Consider the following 22,974-nt stretch of genomic DNA (forward strand, 5'->3'; position numbering starts at 1 on the left):
ATGTGAAGAAATTTGCTCTATGAATAAATTTAATAAGTACTGAGTATCGATAGAGCCTTCGCCATCGTGAATGTTTTCTCGGCAAAGCAAAATCTATCCTTTTTTTTAAATTGTGTAAACTTGTAATACCTATACTCACATGTTAAAATGACTTATTAGAGAAATTTTTTTTTTTGTTTCTCTAAGAAATATTAGAGAATTAATTTTTTATTTTGATTCTTTTTTTCTTTTGTCAGGTTTTACGCACAATTGTGAATATCAAGACGCGTTTTGACTTTATATGATTACATTTACATTTTCAACCGCGATATATATCAAATTGTTTGTTTATGGTGTAAAAAACAGTGGCCTCGGATGAAACAACAAAGCTATTTTCAAGGTAAGCTTCCAAAATATTTAGTTAATCCTTGTACCATTTGCCTTAATGCACCATCCATAAAAAGCTATTAGTTACCGTTTTAGGCATTATGCTGCAGCTAGAAAATCGAATTATAGCAGTGTACATTTTGAGCTTGTATTTTGGCTTTGCAATAAAAGTTCGTTTAATTATCTAGAAACATAATAAGTTAGAATAACTACCTATTAGTAGTTTTTTGCCATGTAATTAGTAAATGTTAGGAATTTTAATCCAGCCTATATCTTAAATTGTAGTTAGGCTTCGATTTTAAATGTTTTGTTGAGCTTTTGAACCGTTTGATTACCCATACTGTATAACAGTTTAATATTTATTTGCTAAACTTCTTCATTTAAGAATTTTAGTTTAGATTTTTATATTTTATGAAATTGTAAAGGAAATTTGGTTTTCTCAAGCCGAAAGTTTGGAAGAAGTACAGACTATAATCTGAGAACAAACAATAACAATATCACTGAAAAATATATTATATCACAAACCTGGACAGACTTTGACATTGGTTTACTCCTTATGGCTTTTAACAAGAAAGGTATGCTCCGAAGTGTCTATTTGTTTAGAATCTAAAATAGTTTACGGTTATTAAAAGGATTATAAGAGGAATTTTAATTTTCAATACACATTCCTATGAAAAGGTTTTGGGGAATGAGAATAATGTTTTTGGGGATAATTTTTTTTGTTTATTCATTCATCTCTGAATTTCTTCAAGTGTTACTTTGAATTGAAAAAGTAAAAAGAAATTTTTTTTTTGTAAGTGATTTTAATAATGGAAAACACCATTGCTTTTCAGTTTATAACAAGAATTAAATTTATATTACATTATTCAATTTTTTCCAGATTAATATATTAATTTAAAAAAATAATTGTTATGATACTCTGTATTTACGCTGAGGGAGTCTCACCTCAGAACATACCTCTCTTGCTTTCTTACGAGTAAACTGAGTAACCGGTACCCACCGATGTTATATTCTGTGTAATGTGTACAAATTTATTTCCTGCTCTATATGTCCTTAGCTATAAAACTTAAAAAGGTACGAAATTACTCTTATGGTAATGTGAGAGTGGCTCCATGGTCGATTCATAAACTGGGTAATTTTTGGGGTTTCTATATCATTAATGAGATGAAGATTTAATGTAGCTTTTTTGAAAGCGGAGATCTTACATTGTGATCTTACTTTGATTAGAATTTTTTTTGAAACATCTTTTTCCGTTGATTACTCAGTTTAGATTTAATGATTACAGTGAAAAGTGAAAATTTGAAAAGTTTTTGATTTCTTTGGTTTTAAACAGGTCAAATTTATGTCAGAAAAATCTTTAAATTTTGATGGTACTTGTCCCTAACACAGTGGCATTATTGATGGACTAAAAAGCAACTTGAAAAGAGTTTTCCTTCAAAATTGAATGAATTTAGTGTAATAAGTTTGACTCACACCAAAATTGCTTTTATTTGGTTACCGGAAATTTTCTGGTACGGAAAAGTACCCGTAGTTCCCTAATTGACCTGTAATCTACTTTTGTAAGCTAATAGGTAATTTATTACACAAGTAAAATTCAACAGATGAAATGTAATTAAAAAAAAATCTTTTTTAGTCGAAAATAAGAATTAATGATGCCTGCAATACTACAAAGTTAAAACACGGTCGTTGTAAGTAAGGTGTGTGTTATTTAATTTTGTTTTTATAGCCCGTCACATGCCATCAAAAAATGTACCGATTTGATACACTTCTGCCTCTATATGAAAACAGTGCATGCTGGGCAGACAAACAATATTATACAAATAAGTATAATCGTTTTTATTATTTGTTTTATGAAAAAACTTATTCCTTAAACGCAAAATGAAATAATTAGGTATCAATTTATTGCATTCGTATTCGAGGCTTGCCGAAAAAAAAATTACTTATACAATTTATGATATAATTTCGTAACTAAATTTTGATACCTGTTACGCATATCGGAACTATTTCTCCTGGTTAATTGCTACAATAAAACTCTTCAGAATCCTGATAATAAAAAAATATTGGCAAAATTTTAACAATATCTTAAACAAATCCTTAAGGAATAATCTCGTTTTTTTTCGACCAATAATGGTATAGCTTTTGATATTTTTTTTGAGTAACCCTAATTGATTGTTAAAACTGATTTGTAGGAAACCGCCTTCGAACCGGTCATATATGTTTCATGAGTAATATTATTCGTCTCCTTCTCCTGTATCGTTTCAAGGTAGTTTGGCCGTAAACCCGTAATATTGTGTGAAGCGAGACATTTATAATTAAGGAATGCTTTAAAAAACTAACATTTATTAAAACAAAGAATTAAGAAATGAAACTTTGCAATGGTTTGTGTATATTGAATTTTATAAACACTACGTCTAAGTATTTTGTACAGTAACCTGACTGTCGTCACATATAGTGCATGTATGTATGAGCTACTTTTTATCAACTTTACTGTAATAGTGAAACTACCCTAATATGATGTCAGAAGTATATCTAGTCAGTATATTTTTTAATAACATGTGACGAGCTATTACGGTGATCCTTACTAATGTTATTCTATCTTTGTTCCGTTGACCTATTTTACATAACATAATAATGTTATCTATCTTTTACATTTTAAGTTGTTTTAATTTGTGCTTTCTATGTTACCTAATATAGAAGTTTAGAGTAGTGCTTTTAACTTTAATATATTTTAAACTAAATTTTGAGAAAATATTTTAGAAATTTTTTAAATTGTATTATTTCATATTTAATTTAAGTTTATTTATTTATGTTTTTTTATACCTAAGTAGATGGATCTTTTATAAGATTATTTTAATAAGTTCATTTTAATACTTTAGTTAAACGAGTTAAAATAAAAATAAAAAGTTTCTGAGATAAAATAGTAAATTTTTTAATAATTTATACCGTGTGTCCAGTTTTGTTGGCACCATTCGAAATACTTTTTTATGAAAAATAATTTATTACTGATAAAAAGATTTGCATGGCTTTTGTTTGCATTTTGTATAACTTAAAAATTATTTTTACTTGAGCTGTAATTTCGAAGATGAACGATTTTTAAATTCGGCTAAAACATTTATACCTCCAAAAATATTCAGACTGACTTTAACGGCATTAATATACATACGGGACGGCAAAAGATCCGCGAAGAAAGACTAAAGCTAAAACACAAAATAAAACTCTCAATTCGAAACATTAAAACATTTTAGATGGATTTCATTTCTTGCAACCTGTCTTCTACAGTTTTAAAATCTACTTTTTTTTTATGGTCTCGTATTCTCGTATAGATGGATATATAATGTTGTAGAAACCATTAGCACCAATAACCACTAAGTTGAAATGATATCTACTGTTTATTTCTGTTTAACTAATTTATTGATGTTTAAAACTTTTCAATTTAAAACAGCAGCCGTATATTTTAGGCAATATTCTTCTTCCTTCATTCAATTTTACATAAATGTCTTGTAAATATACATCTGATAAATAAATTATTTATACTATTTTAAATACTGATTTATTATGTTCAAATAATGAAGATAAATAAATTATGTTCTAGAGTTTGATTTGGTATAAATTTTATCTAATAAATTAAATAAAGGTGTTTGGTCATAAATTAAACGTGAAAGAAAAGGCGAAATGTAAATCTAAAATTCGTCGTATTTCATACAATAAGTAAAACAAAGGCTCTTAATTTTTACTTCCGTGCTTTGTTCCTAAACTGCTCGTATTTTGTTGATTTTCACCAGCAAAATCAACAACATATAAAATATTATCAAAAATTTAAAATGACAATTTGTTAAAAAATCAAAATATAAAAAAATTTCAATACATATCAAATATAGGTATTTACTTTATTTTAAATTAAATAATGTAAAATATATTCGATTATAATCGGATTTGCAAAAATCGAATTGCACCAAAAAAAAAAAAAAAATATCATTTCATTTTAAAAGGTTTATCGTATATCGTATTTTATTTATTTTTTTATTTGAAATGTTCAGTTTGTTTTTATACCATGCATATATGTAATATGCAAGGTATACTAAGTTTAGTCCCAAGTTTGTAACGCTTAAAAATATTGATGCTAACCAAAAAAATTTTGGTATAGGTGTTCATAAAATCACCTAACTAGTCCATTTCCGGTTGTCTATCTGTCGTCTGTCTGTCAAAAAAGAAAAAAGATACCAAGCTGAAATGTGAGGTCGAGTTCGTAAATGAGCAACATAGGTCAATTGGGTCCGTAAGACCCATCTTGTAAACCGTTAGAGATAGAACAAAAGTTTAAATGTAAAAAATGTTTGAAACATTTTTCCGTAAATTAGGCGTAAATTGTATAGTATGTAATTATGGGAATATCAGTTATGCATGTGTGTGTAATGTGATAGAATCATCAACACTGTTATGCATGGTATTTCAACAATTAACTCAGTCAGTTGTTTGTTTTCACTTGTATTTTTGTTTTTTTTTTTGTGTTTTTACGTTTGATATTCATAGTACTTAATATATATATATGTTTTATTGATTTTACAGGATAAAAAAACATGGAATATAAACTATCTTTTTATTTCTTATATAGACTTTTTATACCATGTATATATTTAATATATCAAGGTATACTAAGATAAGTCACAAGTTTCACTTAAAAATAATTAACGCTTAAAAATATTGATGTTAACAAAATTTGGGGAAGACTATGAAATCACCTAATTAGTCCATTTTCGTTTTTCTGCCTGGTTGGTCGGCACGATAACTCAAAAATGCAAAAAGATATCAAGCTGAAAGTTAGACTGAGTTTGAGAATGAAACCGTTAGAGATTGAACAAAAGTTTAAATGAAAAAAAAAGTACCTAATAAAAAAAAATCAACATTTTTTGTTTGAAACATTTTTTCGTAAACAACACTGTTTACCCACGAGGTCGCAAATTAAGTTAGGAACATTATATATACAGGTACCTACCCTATTATATATATTTTAAATTTATGCATGTATTATGTATGTGTTTGTTTGTTTATTACTATATCTACAGAGGAAGTGAAAGGAAAGATAGTTTTATAACTTTGTGTGTAAGAGTAGCTATCTTTCTTTTCTTACATGACGTAAAAAAACAAAGCATTGCGTAATCAATACTGTCTATATATGGTATTTCAACAACTAACTCAGTCAGCTGTTGTTTTCACTTGTTTTTGTTAGTATTCGATGTATTCGATACATATACCCTGCGAATGTTCTTTCACCCGATAAGATTATGAATTCGTTTTATCAAAGAAAGAAAACGGTTTCCAAAAATTAAAATATATTAGTTATGAGAACAAAACTTTACCGACAGGTATCAAATTTAAATAAAAAATCTTAAATCGCCCAGAAAATTTAATGGAAAAGCTTGTCTTGGAAACTGCCTGCCATGTTGTACGGATTATGTTTCATAATTCGTAATGAAATGATTTTCATACTTATCTACAGCAGAAAACAAAGAGCCAAATATTTGAAAATCGAAAAACTGACTGTGAAAAACTGTTTTAACGATGATGTGAAAAAATTATAAATAGTGAAAACAATAGATGTAAGCTTTAATTTAAGACGTTTACCGATACATAAAGTTACCCAGAAACTTTAAACAAAGTTAAGTCAAAAACTACTTTTTCTGTCGCCATTTAAAGAATCTAATTTGAGAATCCTTGAGAATGTGAAGTCATCATTCCTACTATGAATTCTATTACCTATCCAAGTGTATTATTGGCACGGGTCCAATTCTTAACCGTATTTATTCTAAACCAATAAATTGAAATTTATACAAAACATAGTTTCTTACCAATAAATCTCTTCTGTATGATAAGAAACAATACCTTTACACAATAAGGAACAAGTGAAAATAAACAATTGACTGAGTTAGTTGTTGAAATACCATGTATAGACAGTGCTGATTACGCATTTTTTTTACATGTAAGTAAAGAAAGATAAACAAACAAATACATACATAATACATGTAACGTATAAATTAAAAATATAAACAATAGGTATCTGTATGTACATACTATATAATGTTTCTAAGCTAATTTGCACCCTCAAAGGTTAACAGTGATGCCTTCGAAAAAATATTTCAAACAAAAGTTGTTTATTTTTTTTATAAGGAACATTTTCTGTATTTAAACTTTTGTTCTATCTCTAACAATTTACAAGATGAATCCTACGGAACTAATCCTTGAACTATGTTGCTCGTTTACTAACTCGGCTTCACTTTTTAAATTTCAGCACTCTATATTAAATTTCACCTTGATATCTCTCTTTTTTTTTCAGTTATCGTGTCGGACGGACGGGCAGGCAATCGAAAATCTACTAAATAGGAGATTTTATAAACACCTATACCAAAATTTTGTTCGTTGCATCAATATTTTTAAGCGTAGGAAACTTGAGACCAAAATCAATATACCTTGATATATTTCATAAATACATGGTATAACTGTGTCATTTACGTCTCTCTTTGGTATAGGTATTTTATGATACGGTAGAACCATAGTGATTCAAGTTACATTTTTATAATTGTTTTAAATTGTTTTTAAGAGGAAATGAGTGATTTCTACTGAAAAAATAATATTCGTTTTTATACATACAAAAATTAATACTTCATGATGGAAAAGTGATGCCAAATGCCAGTTTTCTCGAGTGTGATATAGAAGAATTCTATTTTTTTTTTCGTACTTACATCCCCAAATCTTTTTTCTTTTAAAGAAAATTGATACTAGGATCACTACCAGTCTACCATTGTCATAAGGTACTTCATTATTATACAACAGTCCAACCTCAATTTATGATGTTCGTGGTATATACATGTGTTAAATATATACATAATAATGGACTTGAACACAAGCAAATAAAAACAAAAAGAAAACAAATAAATAAACTAAAGCAGAATAAAATAAATACAAAAAAACGTGTAAACAAGTGAAATGCATCATAAATAGAACATATAAAAATGGAGTAACTACTATGATTATTATATGTTGTATGTATGAATGTAGGATTATGGAGTGTAGAGTAAGAGGAGAGTCATCTCTGCATATAAAAAGTGACCATCGTAAAGCATTAAATAAGGATGGCGCTGCTGTAGCAAAAGTGTACATTGTAAAAGATAAGCTCAAAGTACCTAATAAGAGTAGGATAGATGACTAAACAAAATTATAAGAGAAGGATAGAGAAGTTCAAATCAAACACCCTTTTGATACTCAAGCGCCATTATAGTCACTTTATTTAATCCTATTTTGTGGACACTTTTTTAGTCAAACAGCCATAAGAGATGATACTCTTTTTAACCGACTTCAAACAAAAAAGGAGGAAGTTATTAATTCTACTGTATTTTTTTCAATTTTTTTATGTGTGTTACCTTAGAACTTTTAACTGGGTGAACCGATATTGATGATTCTTTATCTATTTGAAAGCTGGTGCTTTCCGTGTGGTCCCATTTTATTTTGGTCCAGTTCTGACAACGGTATGCATGAGAAAACCATAAAGGTCACCTAGTTGTCTTAGTCAACCCTTGTAGCTCAGTTGGTTAAGGCGTAACCAATTCCGTTCGCGGTATGCCTAGGGTAGCGTCACACCAAAAATTAATTTAATTAATAGTTGTGATGGGCTGGTGTAGTGCATGCTATATGCATGAAGGAGGTGCACTCAGTCTCTGAAAATAATTGAGGAGCTGATAAATGAAATTATCAGTGGAAAGGTGGTTAAGCACATATATGGTAAAACAATGGGCTTTGTGGACAGCCAATATAACCTAACCTAACCTAACTTAGTTGGCTTAGTCTAAACTTTTTCACCTGAATTGTCGTATTGCAGCGGCATTGTCGAAGCTATCTAGAGTCGGTATTGATTATAAAGACCTGACACGCTCGAAATAATATAATTTTTTTATTATAATTTTCAAATTTATGTCCGAAAATATGACTATAGACTAAAATATCATAGTTAAATTAAAATTTTTTTATTGTTCATAAAATTTAGGACCTCTAAAGTAACGGGTAACATGAATTCGAGGTATTAAAATAAATAATTATGTTACCGATGTTTTAATTGTTTCCATAAATAAGTTTATTTTAAAATTATTATAATTTTATGAGCTATTGTTTTTATGAGAATACAAATTCTAGAATCAAGAAAAACGCAATATTTGAACATGAACTGAACGAGGATAAAATATTAATTAGGTCATCTACGATATTTTCATAAGGATTTGATGAAAATTGTATATATGACGGCCAAGATCGTACGAACAACTTTTCGGGAAAGTTAACCCAATAATTAAATAAAAAATAGTTATAGGTATAAATGTTAATATTTCGAGGTAGAAATTAACCTTTATCCTTGGAAAAATTCAAAATCAACATAAGTTCATTTGAGGAATAAAATGAATGTACTGTAGTGATGATAATAGTAATAAAATCAGTGATTTTTCGGTTCAATTTACTTTTTGATTCAGATTGCTCCTTAATTGTAGTTTCTTTCCTTAATTACAGATTAGTAGATTTATTAATTGTAGATATGTTTGATAAATAGTAGAGATAATGGAAATTGTCAAGTTATCGGAAAACTTTTCGACTGTGTGTACAGTCTCGCTTAAATATATACTTTTTTTCAATGCTGTTTTGCAATGCTTTATTTTTTTTAATGGATTTTGCCACACAATCTCATTAATTGGAACACTCTTGCCTTTTAGTGAGCCCTGACTATCGAGACTATGTAAGACTTCGACACAGTGAAAGGTAATTCTTCGTTACAATTGTTACGAAAATAACCATGGAAAAATGTTAACAATTGGTACAAAATATTTTTGGTTCTAATTTTTCTACATCCTGTGTTAATTTTAGTGTAGGAATTCATCTTATGATGCTTATGGTTCATCCATACCAACACATGTATCTTAGGTACATGAAGATAGTGTCGAGTTAAAGCTTTATTTTGAAGTGCTTACATTTTTATTTTTATGAAATGAATATAGTGTGTCCCCGGATAGAGGTAACTATACTTGTAAGTTTTCTTATTTTGCATTTTAAGAATAAAAGTCATTCTTTATAAAAAATTTTGCTTATTCTGAAAAGTATGTAGGCATATTTAAAACTTCTAAATAATGTACAGAGTAGCCAAAAAATTTAAATCAATATTTTTCTTTTTGGTAAACCACCCTTGCTTTTTATAAGTTGGCAAAATGTTATTCAGAAAATTTGCTCGCAATTCACAATTATTACTCTATACAAAATATCAAAAAGATCCGTGTATTTTAATTATAGGATCGTTTTTATTTGATCATAAGTTGTAATTACAAAAGAAAATAATAATAAATCAAATAACATGTACTATTCCAGAGTGTATTTTTTTTGTGGACTAGGTTAGAAAATTAAAAAGAAAATTTATTTTCTTGGATAAAAAAAACATTCATTAAGAATGGAATTGTCAAAGTATGAAATCTTCTTGAAATTCAGTCATGAATTTGAATCTTGAGTCATAATTGTTAATTCGAGCAACTTTTCTTAATAACCTTTTGTCAACTTGGCTACCCTGTACATTATTCAGAAGTTTTTGCCAACATACTTTTCAGAATAAGCAAAATTTTTTATAAAGAATGACTTTTTTTCTTTAAATGCAAAATAAGAAAATTTACTAATATACCTCTATCGGGGATACACTGTATATACAACAGTATTATGTTAACCATCTAATCAATTCATAGTCTTTCTCTCTTCCATATAATACCAGAATAAAACGTGCTCGTTGTTTTTCTATGTTTGTTGTTTGGGTACATAGTTTGTTAATCTGTTTATTAATACACATTTTTAGTGTTGTTTTTCATTTGTTAGATGTTTGTAGGTATTTTAAAAACCATGGTTTTTATTACCGTTCTGCAGATGAATCACCATTTAAATATTTACAAAAGTTTTTATGAATATTTTTTTTTTTAAATTCATGCAGGGAAAACAAACTCCGCGTCCGACAAGCTTATTTCATTTGCAAAATTTACTTGTCGCGAGCAAATAATTATACCTAGAAAATCATACACAAAGCGAGAACCACTTTTTAATAAAAAAAATATTAGTACCTACCTCTAAAGTGCTCGTTCTATGCGGGTTTTCTACTAACTTGAGTATCAAAGGCATTTGAGCAACCCATTCGTGATTTTTTTGTCTGCTGGTGTTAGCTATGAAACAATTTGCATTTTGGTACATCGATTTTTGTAATAACATGTATCATCGATTTTTGTAATTCAATACGTTGTTATAGCACATACATTGATTCTGGATGACCCCGGCCATCAAAATTCTAACGACACCTCGATGAACTAATGCAATATTAACTTTTTTGTCTCGTTATCTTGGCATAACTATTGCAACAACGCATCATTCGTAGGCGTCTGTATATTATTTTTCATCGACTGTGGAACAACATAAAAAACGTATTGGTTTTTGAAAGGTTTCCTGAACCGTTTCAAAGTCGTATCAAATATATACGTTATCCAATAATCGATAAAAATTAAAATTTTCTTTATATCTGAAGTGTATAGAATCATTAAAATGCCCGAATTTAAATAAAACAAGTGAAAACAAATAATTGACTGAGTTAATTACTCTGTCAGTGTTGATTACTCTGTCACATTACAAATACATACATGTCACACATACATAACTGATATACCCATATAATACATACTATACAATTCACGCCTAATTTGCGCCCTCACGGGTAAACAGTGATGCTTACGAAAAGATGTTTCAAACAAAAGTTTTTTATTTTTTGATAAGAAACATTTTTTACATTTAAACTTTTGTTCTATCTCTAACGGTTTACAAGATCCAAGATCAAGACCCAATTGACCTATGTTGCTCATTTACGAACTCGACCTCACTTTTTACGTCCTCAGTACGCTGTGAAAATTTTAGCTTGATATCTTTTTTCGTTTTTTAGTTATTGTGGACGGACGGAGGGACGGACAACCGGAAATGGACTAATTAGGTGATTTTATGAACACCTATACCAAAATTTTATTCGTAGCATCAATATTTTTAAGCGTTACAAACTAAGGACTAAACTTAATATACCTTGCATATTACATATATGCATGGTATAAAAAAGATAATTAATACCTGGAAGCTGTTATTAATGAAACCACATTTTTCATCAAAAACTAATTGAATATTGATTATGGTTTTCCTGGAAATGAATGTAATTAACTTGTTTATTCTAAACCGTTACTCCTTTACTTTTTATACCATGTATATATGAAATATATCAAGGTATACTAAGCTTAGCCCCATGTTTGTAACGCTTTTAAATATTGATGCTACGAACAAAATTTTGGTATGGGTGTTTATTCAATCCATTTCAGGTTGTCTACCTTTCTACCGCTAAGCACGATAATTTAAAAACAAATAGAAATATTAAGCTGAAATACAAAATTTATAGCGTGCTACGGACGTTAAAAGTGAGGTCGAGTTGATCAAAATGAGCGACATAGGTCGTTCACGGTCTTGGGTTCGTAAGACTTATCTTGTTAACCGTTAGAGATATAACAAAAGTATAGTAACATAAAAAATGTTTGTTATAAAAAAATAAACAACCTACGTTTGAAAATGTGAGGGTGGAAATTAGGTTAAAAACATTATATAGTATTTAGGCAGATAATTCAAATATTTTAAATTTATACGTTACATATATTATGTGTGTGTTTGTTTGTTTATTACTATATTCACTGAGGAAGTGAGAGGAAAGATTCTTTTTTAACTGTCTGTGTAAGTGTATTTCAACAATTAACGCTGTCAATTGTTCATTTTCACTTGTTTAAATAATTATAAAGCTCAATCAATGTTTGATAATACATTACAAGCATATTTAAAAAAAAAATATAGCGACACTTGTGTTTTTCTTCAAAAGTAGAAGGGTTTATGATTTAAAAGTATCAGATTGATATTTTCGGTTGTATTACTTGTATTTTAACACGCTTGTACTAGCTTTACTTATAATTAACAAGGTAAGACGAATGAAGAAATCAATTTACAGTTACTTCTAAGTTTATTTACTTTACTCTAATTAATTATTAATTAATTAACTTGAAAACTTGCTTACGTATCAAGATCCAATGACAATACAATAATATAATAATTTTATGCCACTATCCTAACCAGAATCAGCGGGAATAATCTTATCTTTAGTATACTTTAATAATATTATCGTGAAATTTTAATAGTGTTGTTAAGGAGGGCCTGGTGTTATGTCTAGGGTTCTCATTCCTCAAGTCAAAGATAATAAGATGTATTGTAATGTAAAATTCAAAGCGTGGGGTAATGTAAAACGAATGTAAAGAGCACCTTGTTTCAAAAATTTTCGATTGTTATTAGGTAAAAATTGAATATCCTTAATTAAAAAGGTCCAGTTTATTATACTTTGCCTTTTGTGTGTTTAGTTTATAGTGAAAATTTATTGCAATATAAATATCTCATACATTTCCGTTTCACATTTACAGTATTAGGTATATTCTTACCCTTCTACGCTATATTACACACAGAAGTATAATAAAATAGTTTGAAAACCACTGTTATAAAACTAACTTGTATATTACGTAGATATCATTATAGACCGCAGGCTCCCCAATTGGCAATATAATACGCAAGAAATCTTTGTGGCAAGGCGTTTTCTTTAATGATATTTAAATTTTTCATGTTCAAATTGCTTTAAGCTTCAAATTGATAAAGAACTGTTTTTAAATTGAATACTTCTTTAGCCGTGTGGAAAGATTTTCTATAAATGTGTTTTAGTAAGGAGATAAAAATTCTAGTTTGGTGGTCACCATGGTTTAGATTTCCACCTCGAAAACGACATGCATTCCACATTGAAAACCCTAGTTCACGACAGATCACTGAAGTTTGTACAACTCGGGGCACAGTCAATCCTTGGATGGGAAAGCGCATGAGAACATTGTGTGATGTTGCCTTTTTATTAAATTTTATTTTTATTAAGCAGCTCTATTATAAAACCATAGCAAACATGGCCGGGGCTAGCTAGTATGATAATTATTTCACTTTTCAAATTATGAAATATCAATTATTCATAGTATAATTAATGTGAAATAAAAAAAAATACAGTTATTTCAATGTTTTAAGTCTTTACTTCGGTCAGCACTTCTCATGACTGCCTATCATTTTTTTTTGTTATTCTAACTGTTAACCAATACTTGAAAATTGCACATTTCTGAATAACGTCTAATGGGGATTCGTTTTATTGAACGCTGATTGGGCTCAGTCAAATATTTATCGGGTCTTCTCACTATCGAAGTTTTCTTTATAGGGATAAGTAAGAAATTATCCAACAAGACATAAAGAGTAGGTTTTTTAGGCGTGAGCTTGCGGTCTATTATTTATGTAATAATTTGTATGGGTATGTACGTACATAAAACAGTCATAAACCATTCACTATACTGCAGAGGAAATTTTTTATCTATAATCTAATAATTTTTTCAAAATTGAATTTTATTTTCCTAGATTATTAAATTATGTATTTTGTAATATTTTATCATTTGTATTACTAAAATATTTGTAGATACTGATTTTAAAATGACATATTTTATATTCATTTATGATCTTGTATATTTTCTACTTTATTAAATAGGAAATGTCTAGCAATATTTTTTTTAGTATTTATATTTTAACGTGTGTCACAAAATTATTATTTTTACGTTACTAGAAAGAAGAGTTTAAGTGTGTCAATTCTTAATATTTTTAAAGCCTTCAATTTTAACGAATCTTAAGTTTTTTACATGTCGCTCTATTAGCTCAGTTGGTTAGAGCATAACCAATTCCGTCTGCGGTATGCTTAGGGTTACGGGTTCGATTTTCGTCGTCGCAACAAAATTAATTTAATTAATAGTTGTGATGGGCTGGTGTGGTACATGGTATACTCATGCAGGAGGTGCACTCAGCCTCTGAAATTGAGGAACTGATAAATGAATCACAATGGGCTCTATAGCCTAAGTGATAGTTATAGAGGTAAGCGAAAAAATTAAGAACCAAAAAAATGCCAGATATAAATTGTAGACAGATCACTTGTTGCAAGATTTGGCTCATATGATGATAAAATCATATGAGCCACATACACACTTCATAATACACATGAAGTGAAGTGCAAAGGTTTATAAAATGGATATAAAGTTTTTCCAGAGCTCATCTTAGAGCAAAAGCACGAAGTCTAGATATTTTGAAGCTATGAATAATATATGTTTAATACATCTACTGCAATGGAATTTTGTTTGATACAGGATAAAAAAGAATATCGATTTCCAAACTTTGTTAATTGACATACCCTTTAAGGACCACCCTTCGACAGTAATAGAAAAAAATAAATTAGTAGATAATGATCTGATCAAAAATTTCAGCATGCTATAGTTAACGAAACATATTATTATATAAAAAAAAATTGAATACCTTCTTACCGATCAATTTAGAGAATAATTCTCATAACAGGCTATGCTATTTAATGTATTTTTAATTAATTAATTACCCTCTTAATTCATCGGTAAGGTATCCAAATTTCTGTTTCACTTAATAATATGCTTCGTTAACTATAACATGCTAAATTTTAGATAATTATTACTGCTGAGTCATTTTCCATAAGGTTTTAGCTTAAAAATAATTGATCAGGCATTAAATTAGTCTCGATTTTCGTCCTAGAAAATGTATTTTGTTCAAGAGGTAACATTTTTTCCCGATCTCTTCGAGTTTTTCTAAGGGTTGTTTCCCTCAAAAAAATTCAGATTGAGTTTTATGTCTCGCACTTTATTGTAAATCATGTTTCTGGGGCATTTGACCCAAAAATTATGCAAATCTACTTGAAAGTACGATCGAAATTAAAATACAATAGAAAGTTTTCGAAATAATTAAGTGTTAACATTTTTGAATTCGAAAAATGCGATATTAAAGAGGTTATGAACTACCCTCGTTTTGGAGCGCTCTTTATGTGTGGCTAGGAAATTTTCATTAGGTATATCTTAATTAAAAGTTTTACATTCACATTTTAGTTTAATGTGGAACTTTTCCATCTATTTCTCTTAATACATAACGTATATAAACTGTCACATGACTGTTATATTGCTTATTTGCTAGTAATCATATTGTAAATATCTGCAGTTTTTCAATTATAGAAATATCAGTTTTATATAAAAGTAAATAAACTTTTACCTTTAGGAGAAATTATTTAATACGAGCTGCCACTCAATCTGCCGTTGGTTTGAATCAATTTTTATACGTTATATTTACTTTAGAATTTTAAAATATTTATTTGATTAGTAAACCAAAAGCCGATATAACCGTTTTAAAATTAATAATGTTTATACAAGTTTGTAAAGCTTAGAAATATTGATGATACGGACAAAATGTTGTTGTGGATGTTCATTTCCAGCTGTCCGCCTGTCTATCCGCCACCACGAAATGGATAGACGGGCTAGTAATTAGTCTATTGATTATAATTTTATACCAAACCTATCGGATAATATGAAGGGGGCAAATAGGAATTTTTTCGAAATTTGTAAAGGTGGCCAGAAAGTCACCATTTTATTTGACATCAATTTCTTTGTTTTTAATACAAGGTATTTCAACAATGAACTTAGTAAATTATATATTTTCACGTGTTTTTTTTTTATTCTAAGAAATATTTTCCCTTTTCTCTTTAGTCTTTTTATATTTTCTTAAAAAGTTGGTGGAAACCCTAGTAGAATATTCTGTGATTTGCGTACCATAGAAGAAACTGTGGCACTGGGAAGATCGATAAGGTCGAGGTGACTACAACGCCATTTTTTGTCTATTGTTTTGGCTGTATAATAAAAAATATGCCTCTATTTCGAATTTTAGAAGGATTTTTGTTTGTTTTAGATAAGGAGAAAGGCGAATACTCAAGCCTTTTTGATGCCATTTTCTAGTTGAACTAAACATTTTAATGTCACAGGGTAGACGGCGTCGAATACATTTGAAACTCTTAAACTTGGGGCAAAATGGTGGGGAATTTATTGGAATATATTTTCTACTAAACATAAAAAAAAAGAACAAAAAATATTGATACCATAAGAAAGTCAAAGGAAAAAGAGTAAAATAGTAAGCTTGAAAATAAAGAAGTTGGAAAGTAAATATTCGGAGACTTGAAAGGAAATTTAGACATTCAAAATAGATAATCGAATAAGGGCTGCTATTGATTCGGAAGATTTTTTTGTATTGAAGACGAGGACATAAAAATTTACATTTTTGCAAACGACACGCAATTGACTAAGTTATTTATTTTTAGTCTTGATCAAATAAATCATTTTATCTATTAGTCCGCTGAAAATAATGTTTTCACGAAAAAAAAAAACTAAAAAAAAGGAAGGTTTCGGTATCTAATTTAAAACCCTACTAACGAGCAGTCCTAAAAGTGCTAGGGTTGCGTTATATAACGTTATATGCATACATAAAAAAACGATTTTTGGCCGATAACTCGGAGACCACCAACTTTATGAAAAATAGTTTCCAAAAATAATTGTCGATAATTTTTTTCCCAAAAAAAAATATAGATTCAAAAATTTTGATATCTTCTATTTCCTAAAAATCGGGAAAAACGGCCAAATATATATACTTATGTGCTAATTATCGGAATTGTTTACTCTACATTTTTTTTAGAAAAAAAACTTTCGTTTGTAATTTTTGTTTATAAAATCAATTAGTTTCAAGATATTGTTAATTATTATACAAATATATTTGGCCATTTTTCTTAATTTTCTAAAAGCTAAAGATATCGAAATTGTATACTCTACATTTTTTTTAGAGAAAAAAATTTCCGACAATTTTTGTTGGAAATTGTTTTTCATAAAGTTGATGGTTTCTGAGATATGGGCCAAAAATTGTTTTTTTTTATGTAGACATAGCGTTAATTAACGCAACCCTAGCACTTCTGAGATTAAGCGTTAGGGGGGTCTTAAACTAGATGCCAAAACCTTCCTTCTTTTTTAGTTTTTTTTTTCCCTTTGAATTCATAAATTCGCTTATTTTCAGTTACTTTAAACGGCCTATATATGAGAGAACTTTTTCATGAGTTTATGCGTTCAAATTTTGGATTAATAATCTGTATCTACTAAAATTTATTGAAACAATTAATAATTATATTGAAGTATAAAACAATTATGGATCAATCAACAATAATGGATGCATAATAATTATGTTTTATATTCAACATCCCACATTAAATCTACATAGAATTGCATATTTTCTATTTATAAAATGAATAATAATAGAGATAGAAACTTGTTGATATAATTATATAGTTCTAATAACAACACCATTAATAAACAAGATTGTATTGGATATGACCATAAGAGACCCACAATAATAATAACATTTTATCTATACCTCAGACTACAGAAATAATTTTTCTGCATTAAATTACACGAGTTATTTTTTTATTTAAATAGGTTCAGTAACACGTACTTAATGTAAATGCACGAAATTCTTACAAAAATAGGCGGGGGAAGTGCCTCCATTTTAGGAAAACCGTTTAAGGATATATCTCCATAACCGTGCACTTATGACCAAAAATGGAGTAACCTTTATTGGAGATAAATAAATTACCTACCTTTTTTGTAAACTAATTTTTTTGTGTATCACTAACAATTTATGACTTATACGACTATGACGATTTATTTATTGGCTATTTGACCGATATGTCTTCCAATATTTGTTTAAACGTTTTTCAGGTAAGAAGGCAAACTAGTTATTGCTACTTATGTTACTAACATTAACCTTTTATATATTTTTATTGATTTTTTATCATTACATTATGTATACTTCTTTTTTTTTATCTTTAAACGCAACATTAAACTCGTTATAACTTCATAAATATTAATTTTAGGAAAAAATATTTAAAGTAAATGTTTTAGGAAAATTGTAGATTTAAAAGTAAAGTTATTATTTCTTGTTTAAACTAATATTAGAAGACATATCGGTCAAATAGTCAATAAGTAAATCATCTTAATCGTTTAAGTCATAAACGGTTAGTCATACAAAAAAAAAACAAAAAAAAAAAAACAATTAATTTAGAAAAAAGGTAGGTAATTTAATTATCTACAATAAAAGTTATTATCAGTTTTGGTCTGAAGTGCTGCACTACGGTTATACGGCTATATGGTTTTCCTTAAAATGGAGGCACTTCCCCCGCCTATTTTTGTAAGGATTTTGTGCATATATATTCAGTACGTGATACTGTACCTATTTAAATAATGAAATAGCTCCTGTAATTTAGTGCATTATGGACAAGAGTATCTAGCTTCTACATAACATGTATTACTTAGTAAATAATTATACTCGGAATTTTACGAAATATTCCGAATTTTTGTACAAACGTGCAAGTTTGTAGATATTCAAGTTCAAAGGACGCGAAAGTCAGTTTATTGTGTATATCTTGTTTCTTTTGCCTTCAAGCGTATTAACATTTATCATTAAAGTTGTAGAGGATAAATTTTTTTTAAAAAGTTTGCTGTTTTGTAGGTTAAGCTGAGCGCCCTCTATATCAAAAACAGTTCAACGTTCAAAAAAAAAATTTCAGATAAAATTCGTAGAAAAATTCTATCAACTTATCAACTATACAACTTTTATAATAAACGTTAATATACGATTGACTTTGAATATCTAAGGACGCGAACCATTTGCGACTTTTGAGACAACATTTCTACTATCAAAATAAAAGTTTGTTCAAAAATTTAGCTTCTTCCACCTAATTCCGACGTTGACCACTTTTTTGACTAAAAAAAATCGGGTTATAACCATTTTAAAGCATTACATTATAAATCTCAAAGTATAAAATCTTTATTTCGATTTTCGGATTGAATACAACACTTTTCTATGAAGACATTAAAAATATTAATAAAATCTAGGAATTTTAATTAACTAGTACAATAAATAATTAATAATTTGTTAATAAACATTCAACTAATTAATCAAATTATTACTGATAATTATAAACATAGTGATATGGCATCTCGTCCAATAATTTATTTACCATAAAAACAAGTGAAAACAAACAATTGACTGAGTTAATTGTTGAAATACCATGTATAGATTACTCTGTCACATTACACACACATACATGTCACACACATATAACTGATATACCCAAATAATACTACAATTTGCGCATAATACGCGCTCTCACGGGTAAACAGTGATGTTTTAGAAAAAATGTTTTAAACAAAAGTTTTTGTTTTTTTAAGGAACATTTTTTACATTTAAACTTTTGTTCTATCTTTAACGGTTTACAAGACTCAATTGACATATGTTACTCATTTACGAACTCGACCTCACTTTTTACGTCCTCAGCACGCTTTAAAAATTTCAGCTTGATATCTCTTTTCGTTTTTGAGTAATCGTGATGAGAGATGGACTGACGACAGACGACAGACAGACAACCGGAAATGAACTAATTAGGTGATTTTATGAACACCTAGTCCAAAATTTTGTTCATAGCATCAATAAGCGTTACAAATTTGGGACTAAACTTAGTATACCTTGGTATATTTCATATACATGGTATAATAATTAAACAGTTGATTTAGGAATTATGTTGACCAATATTTGTTAAATAAATCTCTTTTAAGAAAAATTATCGTCTGATTAACATAAAATTTTTCATACGAAATTCATTGTTAAAAGTTCTCACATAAATTGTTAAAATATCGCAAATATTCCGAACTCGAACCCGAAAAATATTTTTTGTACTTTACCTTTTCTGTCATTGTATTAAGTCAATTGAAATACAGTTGAGAAAAGTAGTTTAAAAAACTTCAATATGTAGTACATAGTCTAAAAATAAAATTTGATGGTGGGAAAATTAACCTTTTTTCAATTCTAAATGAAATATATATTTTAGAAACATCAAAAAGAGTATTTTTCATCCATTTAGTATATAAAATAAAAAACGAAACAAAAAAAAAATGCAATCTTCTGATGTTTAACCAATGGGGAAAATGTTTATATATATAAAAAGAAAAAACAAAATTCGTTTTACAATTTTATAATAAAATATCAAAAACCAGTTTATAAAGTTTATCATAGATGCTTAGCCAAACTTAGAGATCAACTCTCTAATATCTTGCGTTTATCCTCATGCATAAAGGATCAAAATATCTTTTATTATCTATACAATTATTGAAATAATTGATGCTTTTTGACGAAAACTTAACAATAAGGTTTAAAATTTTGTCAATAGCACGTCAAAAATCTGCTGTTCATTGTTAGAAAATCACCTATTTTCAACTTGCAACAGAAATAAAGCTTAAAATAGTCGTCCGTTTAGGAGCTACCATGCCACAGAAAGACACACAGATACAAAGATACGTTAAACTTATAACACTCCTCTTTGTTTGTCGAGGGTGAAAAAGGTGTTCGCTGGGGCTATGCGTGTTTTAATGTTCAAATCTCGGTAGATGTTTTTATTTTTTTCTTGTCGTTATTTTTCTTAAAAGACTTTTCATGATCTAAGAGAAAGTATTAGGTAGATCTCCACTCATTTGATAACCAGATGAGGCAAATTTTTTTGAAATTTTATTGATTTTTAAACACTCCATCATAGTTTTTTTATTGAAAGTGTTCATGGCTATTAAATTAATTTTAATAAATGTTTTCACGATCAGTTATTTTCTGAGAAGCTTATACAATATTTTTTGATACAATACACATATACAATATGAAATTATCTGCCTTCTGATACCAATTTCGATTGGTTAACAGATCGGTGTAGTCACCTATATTGACTTACCTGTTCATATGGTATGAACCCGTCTACACCGATTTTTTAGCCATTGGAAAATGGTATCAGAATTTAACTACCTCGTACTAGAAACATATCTAGAAACACTCTCCATTTAATCACCTTTTTCCTTAGAGCTTTCTCTAAACAGAACCGATATTGAGGATCATTGCCTATTTTTAGTAGTTCCGGGTATGGAATCATAACTTGCACTTGAATCATAGCTAAGAACATTCTTCATTAAATTACCTTATAAACGAAACAAAAAAATCAAAATCGGTTCATCCGTTTAGTCACTACGATGCCACCGACTGAAAGACATACACACATACCGGTCAAACTTATGGTACCCCTATTTTGGTTCGGGAGATAAAAATAGCCATGAACACTTTTCGATAGAAAAACTGTTTAAAAATCAATAAAATTTCATACAAAATATGCATCTGGCTATCAGATGGATGAAGATCGATCTTATACCGTCTCTTTTACTACAAATTTTCAGCAATAAATGTTTAAAAAAATACATATATTCTAAAACTTTACTGTCATTTATTTTCCAATCCTAAATGATCTATCCGAACATTTATGAATCAACACAAACGTCTATGATGGTGTTACAAAACGGTTTTAGAGTAGGTGGATATTTTTCAAAAGTATCATCTCTCCATGTAATACTATATACCTCATGTGTATTTATGTTACGAGAGATGAAGTCGTTTGGGAAATTTGTAATACAATTGTAGTCTTTTTTTATTTTGCTGTTAATGCAAAAATGTATTCGGCTTATACTCAAAATAGGTAGGTTATAATTGTAACGAATGATCCCTGCATACACTCTATGTATTTAGATGAATACAAAGGGGTATCAATTGTTCAGGATGTACGAAAGAATTTGTCTCTTCCTGAAGGTATTTTGGAACTAAGTTCCTTATCGCACGTTTTGATTTGTTTGCTGGTTGGAAGGTAAAACTAAAATAAGGGAAACAAATAAAAATGACCCAAAAATCCGACATGTAGGATAACTAAGAAACTAAAACTTTTTTAATCGATTCAGCTTGTATTTTTTTTTATAGCAAATATTTTTTTAAATATAAACAGAAGAAAAAAGCACAAAATGATCTTAAAAAACATCAAAGCAAATCTGAGAAAAAAAAGTAAGCGCTACATTTATAATGTACGATGAAATAGGAACATAGTTTTTCTATATCGTGTGTCCTACGACACCTCTCGTTATTTTATTCTTTTTCAATGTAAATAAAACAGCGTAATAAGTATAGCGACATATTTGGGTTCGATATATTTGGGTTCTTAACTTTTTCACTCTCGTAAGAGATTAAAGAGTGTAGACCAACATATCGAAATATGCATTTCCCATTTTTCAGGCTGTAGATCAAACTTGAGCATTTATACAGTCGTTCAGGTTGTAGTTAATTGGGTTCTATTAATTGCGTTGATACTCATTGACCTTAAGTTTATTATACTGTTTTTCATTAAAAGTAGAGACGTTTCATATGTCGTTCACTGTATGGCATAGGTTAGTAGCTCATGTGTGGAGCTAATATTTTTAATAACATTTTATAATTAAATGCATCATCTGAATAAACGTCGCACAAAGCAGTCAAAGCGGTGAAAAGATAAAATGAAAATTTTTTACATAATGATTTATTCATATCCGTGAGTTTTTGATCAAAGAACAAAGCGTCAAAAGGATATGAAAGGGTTTTTGCTACTAGAAATTTTAATTGAAAAATTGTTTATATTTTCCAGGGTCCTAG

The 22,974-nt window shown here is 28.6% G+C and overlaps 1 protein-coding gene across 2 annotated transcripts in view; it reads left to right on the forward strand.

Annotated features, from left to right (window-relative positions):
- Positions 1 to 254: 254 nt before the first annotated feature.
- Positions 255 to 22,974, forward strand: part of LOC123295059 (serine-rich adhesin for platelets) — a 282,764-nt gene continuing 260,044 nt past the window's right edge. The window contains exon 1 of one of the 2 annotated variants that reach the window (XM_044876268.1): positions 255 to 379. The gene's annotated coding sequence lies outside the window, so the exon portion shown is untranslated. The remainder of the gene's footprint in view (positions 380 to 22,974) is intronic. The other variant, XM_044876269.1, reaches the window with a different exon arrangement.

This window comes from Chrysoperla carnea, chromosome 3, assembly GCF_905475395.1.
Source record: "Chrysoperla carnea chromosome 3, inChrCarn1.1, whole genome shotgun sequence".
NCBI classification, from domain to species: Eukaryota; Metazoa; Arthropoda; class Insecta; order Neuroptera; family Chrysopidae; genus Chrysoperla; species Chrysoperla carnea.